This window comes from Sinocyclocheilus anshuiensis, unplaced genomic scaffold (assembly GCF_001515605.1).
Source record: "Sinocyclocheilus anshuiensis isolate Anshui unplaced genomic scaffold, SAMN03320099.WGS_v1.1 scaffold49, whole genome shotgun sequence".
Classification (NCBI taxonomy): Eukaryota; Metazoa; Chordata; class Actinopteri; order Cypriniformes; family Cyprinidae; genus Sinocyclocheilus; species Sinocyclocheilus anshuiensis.
Window position 1 is genome coordinate 452,933 of NW_015539863.1, and position 8,549 is coordinate 461,481.

The 8,549-nt window shown below is 41.1% G+C and overlaps 1 long non-coding RNA gene across 1 annotated transcript; it reads left to right on the forward strand.

Annotated features, from left to right (window-relative positions):
• Positions 1-7,515: 7,515 nt before the first annotated feature.
• Positions 7,516-8,322, forward strand: LOC107684961 (uncharacterized). The gene is made up of 2 exons (XR_001633910.1): positions 7,516-7,641; positions 7,898-8,322. It is a non-coding gene; the product is annotated as an uncharacterized LOC107684961 (long non-coding RNA).
• Positions 8,323-8,549: the final 227 nt, after the last annotated feature.

Sequence of the window (8,549 nt, forward strand, 5' to 3'; positions counted from 1 at the left end):
GTGCTGAGATGGGCCTCCAAAACAACAAATAAGTGCAATTGCTTGTTTGATTGCATGGACTCACTTGATCAAACAAGTGAAGTAAACACAATGAATATCACTGAAGTAATTATGGAAAGATAAGTTCAAATAAAATAATGGTAAAATTTGTCAAAGAAGCCAAAGTTCTTTTAAAGCAATAACTAATATCAAAGCAGAAAGGACAAAGTGTTTTTATTTCCTCAAAAACCCACTAGTCATTAAAAAAAACAAAAACAAGTTAACCTCAGCTCCAGGATGTGTACACACACAGTCTGCCAATCCTGATTTTAATGAACAAACAACAAACGGACAGACTGAACCGAAGAATGATGAGCCGCCTGCCTTGTACTTTTTTTTAGAGTGTGATTAGGAACGAGTATGACAAAAAATTTATAAAAAAATAAAACAGATTTTGCTTTGAAGTTTCAAGTTTCCCTTTGGTTTTCCGCATGCTTGTCTTTTATGAAGCGGAATAATTAAATAAATATATGAAAACTTGCCTTGGCAAGTATAATATCTCTTTAGGAGCAGAGGATGGAAAGAGGATGAAAGTGAGTTTGTTCTTGAACGTCAGAGGAGAACCTTTTACAAATCACAATCTTTCACTAGAGACTCACAGCAGTTAACTCTTTAAGATCATCATCACACTTTTTGCTAAAACAGACTAAATTTGTTTGATCAAAGAAAACAAGCACTAGCTGGGAATACAGAGAGGGGCCAAGCTGAAGACGGGGCAGAGAGTAATGTTAAATATATAGACATGATTCATTAATATTCTCTCAGTCGCTAGATTATTATTTTTTTATGTATCATTCTGCAGGAAAATTTAAATATTTGTTACAATTTTTCTTTCTCTCTCTTTTTCCCAATTAATTTTGAATGTGTTCACCAACACACTCTGTTCATTAGCTTTGTTTTCACCCAAGATGTTTTTAAGGGCTGTCAACAACATTGCCTCTGCACAGATAACATTATTTTTAGGTTATCATATACAATAATGTGCATAATTAATATAAGTTAACTGGAGATGTCTATTAAACATTAATTAAAAATTTATGATAAAAAATGTATGAAAAATGCCACAATAACAGTATATATTTGCCTTTATTTGAGAGTTTGTATTAAAACGATTTGTGATTAATTGTCTTAATTATTCAGTGCATCATGTAATCACTTTGATTACATTTTTAATCGATTGTCAACATGTCTGTTTAATATTGCAATGTAATCATCCTGTGTTAAAGCTTTCTTAAACCTTGAATCTTTGTAAATGAAGAGAGAGAGAGCCAACGGAAGGGGACTGAAGGCGGTGTTGAAATGGAGTCCTACTCGAGACTAATTATAGACTTTTTAGAGCACACAGTCTGCCATTCTGCCCAGGACAGCACTGAGGAGCAGGTGTAGAAACAAACTGCTGACAGACAGACATCTGAACTGACAAAGAAAGAGAGACAGCTGTAGAAGTAACAAGAGTAAAAGATTAAGCTGAGATGTCAGAGACAATGTCATTCTATTCAGTCACTAGTAAAACAAGATCTCTTTACCTTGGAAAGAAAACACCATAAGATATTAAGACTTGTCTGAACAGAATTATTATTTTTTTTTTATATATATATATATTTTGCCTTGCTACTTTCACAAATACTATTTTGTTCTTGTTTGAAGCATAAATCTAACAAACTTTAGTGAGGTTAATGCTTTAAAAGAAGCGGGAAAAAAACAAACAAAAACTATTTGCCAGTGGGGTAAGAAAAAATTAATTAAACGTTATTCACAATATATTCTTTGAAAACAAGTATTTATATCTCACAAGTTTTTGCTTCTCAAGTAAATTCATGTATATTAAAGATGTTATCTTTACTATAAAACAACAAAAACACTAATTAGGAAAACTTTTTTGCAGTGTTTATTTTAATTAATGCCTAAAAGAAGTGGATTTTCAGATATATTTTAGCTTCACAATGATCAGCGACCTCATTCAGGGACCAGCTGAAATGACGGTGTGTGTGTGTGTGTGTGTGTGTGTGTGTGTGTGTGTGTCTATTTCTTTCTTCTGTAGTTGTGATCTAGCTGCACCCACCAGTCCACTGCACTGTAGACAGTTATAAACACTTCCCACAATTAGCTTTCATATGTGGCTGTGCTCCAAAACAATAAAACACACATTTGTCTCACTGCATTGCCATTTTTTTTAAACTCGATGTTTCAATGCCATATCTACGTTTTCTGAACTGGAGCTCATTTGTGTTTCACACTTCTAGTATTTAGATGTAGCCTGTTATCTGCCAGTGGTCATTGTCATATTAGCATCTAATAATAATGCACCATATGCATGCTGTCGTCACAGCAATTAATCCTAGTAAAGCTCTGAAGCCGAGCAGATGTGGGCCCACAGAGAGAGACAACGAGAGAGATCACGAGAATAAATGAAAATTAAGTTTAATTGGCATTAATCTGTGCTCATATGTGGTCATTATTCAACTTTTGTAACCATTTGTAACCAACTGCTGTCTTTGCCGTAAAGTATGTTCCAACTCAAACTATGAACTTAAAGGAATAGTTCACCCAAAAATTAAAATTTCTTCATAATATTAGCCCTCATGTTTTTTTTTTTTCAAACCTGAATACATTTTTTTATTTATATTTTTTTTTATATTTTTATTTCTTTTATTTATTTATCTATTTATGTATTTTTTCTGTTTAACATAAAATAATATATTTTGAAGAACGTTGGAATGCTGGTAAAAGAATGTTAATTGCTCATTGATTTCCATAGTATGGGGGGAGGTGGAACAAATAAATGAATAATGTTTGGTTACCAACATTCTTCAAAAATATTTTCTTTTGTGTTCAGCAAAAGTAAGAAATTAATTCAGGTTTGGAACAACTTGAGGGTGAGGGGGTTTGGGGGTGAATAATCCATTTAAATAACCATTGGCATATAGACTGCCATGAATATATCACAAAACACAGTAAGCAGCATATTAACTACAATTTAAGGCAGTGTTTCTCAACCCTGGCCCTGGGCGCTCCCCAGCACTGCACATGTTGTGTGTCTCCCTAATCAAACACACCTGATTCAACTCATTAGCTCATTAAAATAAAACCAACAAAAATGTGTTCTTCAAATTTAAAAAAAAGCAGACTTAAAAACCAGACTGTTTTCACATTTCGGGTTAGCTAGACCCTGTGGAACATAAACTTATAAAACAGTCATAGCTTTTTCAACAAAAAACATTTCAAACCATCATGTTATTACCATGATATTAATACACTTACTACTTTTTAATTCAGGCTAATTACTGCAATCAGACACAGGTGTTCATCATTTTGCACTTGACCTACTTACTCACCGCTCGTCTCCCGTCCCTCTCTCCCGCTGCAGACTTCACACACACACACACACACACACACATATATATATATTTTTTTTTTATTTGTTATTTTTATTTTTTTTTTTTATATATTGTACTTTTCAATATTAGTATTGTATTGTACTATTATATTGTACTACACAGAAATATTGTCACATTTCTGTGTAGTACAATCCAAATAAAGAGTACAAAGAAAATTAACGTTACAAGGACTTTAAATAAACATGGGGAAAAAAGCAACACATTACCATAAACAAGACCGAACAATGAACAGAATATACTTATGGCTTAAACACACAGACTAGATAATTAATAGGAACTAAAATAGGTGTGTACTAATCAGAAACTAATAAGCAAAGGGAACACATGCACAGGTACAAAGAAACAGAACTATACAGAATGTGATGGAATGAATATTGCTATCACAACCCCCTCTGCTGGAGAATAGGAGGAACTCACTACAGGTTTAGCTGCGTCTATCACCGGCTGGTGAATGATTAACATGATTGTATCACAATAAAAGTAGAGCGTGCCAGTGGCGTAGTGAGCACTTGATTTCCCACACGTTTTCTGTTGTGTCGCCCTTGCCTGGTGGAGTCGTGTGGCTTGGGTTTTTCTATTCCAGTCCTTTCTCTGTTTAAACCCAGTTTGGGTGTAGCGAGATACGTCATAGCGGGAGCTCTTTCATATCAGTCAAATTGACCCAGTTGAGGGGAAGTGCCTCTCGGCTTATGTCCAGCGTGGAGCCGTGGAGTGGGGCAATATTTGGCCGGACGTACGGATCCAGACTGCGCTGCTGTTTTGTCTCTACGGTTTCCGTTGTTTATTGCCCTCTGTGTCTTTATTAGATTTTCTTTCTTTTTTCTTTGTGTCAGTTATTTGTTTGATGGTTTTGAGAATATTAAAAGGTTATTTAGTTTTCTTTTCTTAAACTTTTTGGGTAATAGTGATTGAGACGCCAACGATGTCATCGTGTTTTCTCCCTCTGTTGCAGAACATTTAGAGCGGCTGGAGATTGTGCTGGCACGGCTGAAACAAGAAGGCCTCAAAGCCAAGTTGGAAAAGTGTTAATTCCTCAAACAGGAGGTACGTTACTTGGGGCATGTGATATCAAAGGCGGGCGTTTCAACTGATCCGGAGAAAATCCAGGCTGTGGCAGAATGGAGAAGGCCGGCACATGTCTCTGAGCTAAGGTCTTTTCTTGGCTTCGCAAGTTACTATCGACGATTTGTGGAGGGTTTTGCGGCATTGGCAGCCCCGCTGCATCGGCTGGTGGCTGAACTGGTGGGCTCAAAGAAGAGGAAGGGGTCTGGAAAGAGCCTTCCCACTGTATGGACTGAGGAGTGCGAGAACCGCTTTGAAGGTCTCAAAAAGAAGCTTAGTACTGCACCAGTTTTGGCCTATGCTAATTTTTCTCTACCCTTCATTTTAGAAGTGGATGCTAGCCATCAGGGGCTGGGGGCTGTTCTCTCGCAGGAGCAAGAGGGCAAGGTAAGACCTGTTGCCTATGCCAGTCGAAGCTTGCGGCCTGCCGAGCGTAATATGACAAATTACAGCTCGATGAAGTTGGAGTTCCTGGCCCTGAAATGGGCAATGACTGAAAAATTTTGAGAATACTTGTTGGGCCAGAAGTGCCTTGTGTATACTGATAACAACCCTTTAAGCCATCTTGCCACCGCGAAATTGGGTGCTACCGAGCAGCGGTGGGTCGCACAACTGGCTGCGTTTGACTATGTTATCAAGTACAGGTCTGGCCAGGTTAACCAAAATGCAGATGGCCTTTCGCGACAGTATGTGGGGCCTACGGAAGAGGGGAGGGAGGAGAACTGCCAAGAGCCATTGTCCTTGCCCCAAGTTTCTTTGGAACCAGCCTCGCAGGTAATGCAAGCAGCTATTTCTGTCTTGCCCTGTTATGCCCCTGATAGGTTGTGTGCCCTGCAGGCGGAGGATCCTGTGATCAAGGAGGTGTTAGCTTTCTGGAAGAACCAATGCCAGCCGACCCCTGATGAGAGGCAGACGCTTGCAAGATCAGTGTTATCATTACTGCGACAGTGGGACCGTCTTGTGGAGCAGGAGGGGGGGCTCTATCGTCGCATTCTACGTCCTGATGGGGGCGAGGAGGTTCTGCAGTTGGTTCTCCCCATGTCATTGAAGAGAGAAGTGCTCACTCAGCTGCATCAGGGGCATGGGCACCAGGGCAGGGAGCGAACACTAGAGCTGGCCCGCAGATGGTGTTACTGGCCCGGCATGTCATCCGAGGTGGAGCGCTGGTGCCAAGAGTGTGACAGATGCCAGGTGTCTAAGAATTCTCAGCCAGTGGTCCGTACCTTTATGAATCATCTCCTTGCATCACGGCCAAATGAGATATTGGCTATGGACTTTACCCTCCTCGAGCCAGCTCAGAATGGTTTGGAAAATGTTCTTATCATGACTGATGTGTTCTCGAAATTCACCCAGGCCATCCCTACCCGGGATCAACGTGCCTCTACAGTGGCTCAAGTTCTGGTTACAGAGTGGTTCTATAAATTTGGAGTACCAAGTCAGCTGCACTCAGATCAGGGACGGAATTTCGAGAGCTCTCTGGTTCAGCAATTGTGTGGCCTATATGGCGTGGTCAAGTCACGAACTACTCCATATCATCCTGCTGGCAGTGGGCAGTGTGAACGGCTTAACCGTACTCTGCACAACCTTCTGCGAACACTGCCTGCAACGAGGAAGAGGGAGTGGACCACTTGCCTCCCCCAGTTGTTGTTTTGTTACAATACGACCCCCTATCAGTCCACGGGGGAGTCCCCTTATTATCTCATGTTTGGTCAAGATCCGAAGCTGCCGGTCGACTTTTTGCTGGGTAGGGTGGAAGACCCAGTGGTCGGCGGTGTGCATGACTGGGTCGTGGAGCATCAAGTACGACTTCAGATGGCATTTGAAAGTGCAATACACAGAATGAAAGCGGCAGCTGATGCTCGGAGGAAAAGTCATGATGGCCGAGTTCGGGAGGTCCCCCTGAAGGAGGGGCAAATAGTGTTGCTGCGGGAGCAGTCCGTGCGAGGACGTAACAAGATTCAAGACTACTGGAGTTCTATTCGGTATCGGGTGTTAAAAGCTCCTACCGAAAGAGGATCAGTGTACACAATTGCCCCAGTAGACAACCGGAGTAAGATTAAGCATGTACATCGCACTTTGCTGAAGCATTATATTGCTACTCCGAGTCCGGAGAGAGGACGAAGTGCCAAGAGTCAAGAGGAGGCTGGGACACTTCAGAGCAGTGGGGAGGAAGAGAGGGAGGATGATTGGGTCTTGGTGTCTGGGCCTTTCGTTGTTCAAGCTGGAACGACACCTAGGCCCTCTGTCCCTGAGAAATCTACCCTTGTCCCAGTTCTGTTCCCAAGTCAATCAAATTATGTTGATGGTGGTGCCAGCAGGCCAGAGCAAGCTGTGACTCCAGCGTCTTATCCCCCTTCGGAAGGGGATCGTGGACTGAGAAGGACCATCCGGGCCACCGCGGGACGACATTCCAATCTTTATAATTTACCTAGGGCGGTGCAGGGGAGGGAGAGAGGGGCTATAAATTCCCAGATGATTGTGCCTACTGCTTCCTTGCTTTTTAGACCATGGAACTGAATTTCGTGGCCTACTGGTTCATCGTCGGGATGGCGATGCAAATAGGTGGGATGGATTGTGATGGAATGAATATTGCTATCACAACCCCCTCTGCTGGAGAATAGGAGGAACTCACTACAGGTTTAGCTGCGTCTATCACCGGCTGGTGAATGATTAACATGATTGTATCACAATAAAAGTAGAGCGTGCCAGTGGCGTAGTGAGCACTTGATTTCCCACACGTTTTCTGTTGTGTCGCCCTTGCCTGGTGGAGTCGTGTGGTTTGGGTTTTCTATTCCAGTCCTTTCTCTGTTTAAACCCAGGTATGTGGATGAATGGAATTCCATAGGTGAGCGGTGTAGTACTGGTGTGTAACCCAAGTCTGTATCCTGCAGTTCGGGTGTAGTGAGATACGTCATAGCGGGAGCTCTTTCATATCAGTCAAATTGACCCAGTGAGTATGATCTTTTTATGGGGGGTGGTTTTATATTTTAAATGTTTATGTTTCACTGACCCAGTTGAGGGGAAGTGCCTCTCGTCTTATGTCCAGCGTGGAGCCATGGAGTGGGGCAATATTTGGCCGGACGTACGGATCCAGACTGCGCTGCTGTTTTGTCTCTACGGTTTCCGTTGTTTATTGCCCTCGGTGTCTTTATTAGATTTTCTTTCTTTTTTCTTTGTGTCAGTTATTTGTTTGATGGTTTTGAGAATATTAAAAGGTTATTTAGTTTTCTTTTCTTAACTTTTTGGGTAATAGTGATTGAGACGACTGATGTGATCTTGTCAGTGATTTATGGGGATGATTAGTCACTTACCATAATGTTCTGCATATCTCTGTAGTTTTCTTAATTTTACTTTTCTCATTGTCTAATGGTGTATTTGTTTTTGTATTTCTTTGTCAGTGCTGAGAGTTCTCCCTTTGGGGACCTAGAGAGACACACCATTGATTCGTTGGGGTGCAGTGTGGAACACATTTGATTTTCATTCGTGTGGTTGCAGTGGAGAGCACTAGAGTGTGAGGGCTTATCTATTGGGGGGTTTAGGATTTTCTCCCTGTAAGTGCTCTCAGCGACCCAGGTGGTGCTTTCAGCTTTTTGTTTGTGGTTGTTTTGTTTGTTTCCTATGTAATTTGTTGTGGTTCTCTTTTTCGTTGTTTTTGTTTGTTCTGCCTCCAGCTAGCATAATATATTGTAATTGGCATCCCTCTTTTTGTTTATGGGTATTTGAAAGGTATCTGTATCGAACATGTCCCCTTGTGAATTGTGACTTCAGTGTGTTTCTAAACCGAAAATTATTTTTGCTGTAATAAAACATTGGTTTTAACTGGCAGAAACATCTCAATCATTTCTGTGTGGACCGGACCTGTATAGTTGAGTGGGTTATATCCTGGCGTGGAAGTCCCTAGGTGGTGTAGTGGGCTATTATTGCAAAGTTTAGGTCAAGGACGAGAAAGGTCTTTCTCGATTGATTTATCTGCCTTACTGTCCCACCACAAGAACATAACTGTGACAAATTGTTAAGAAAATATTAGAATAATTATCAGTATTAACTCAT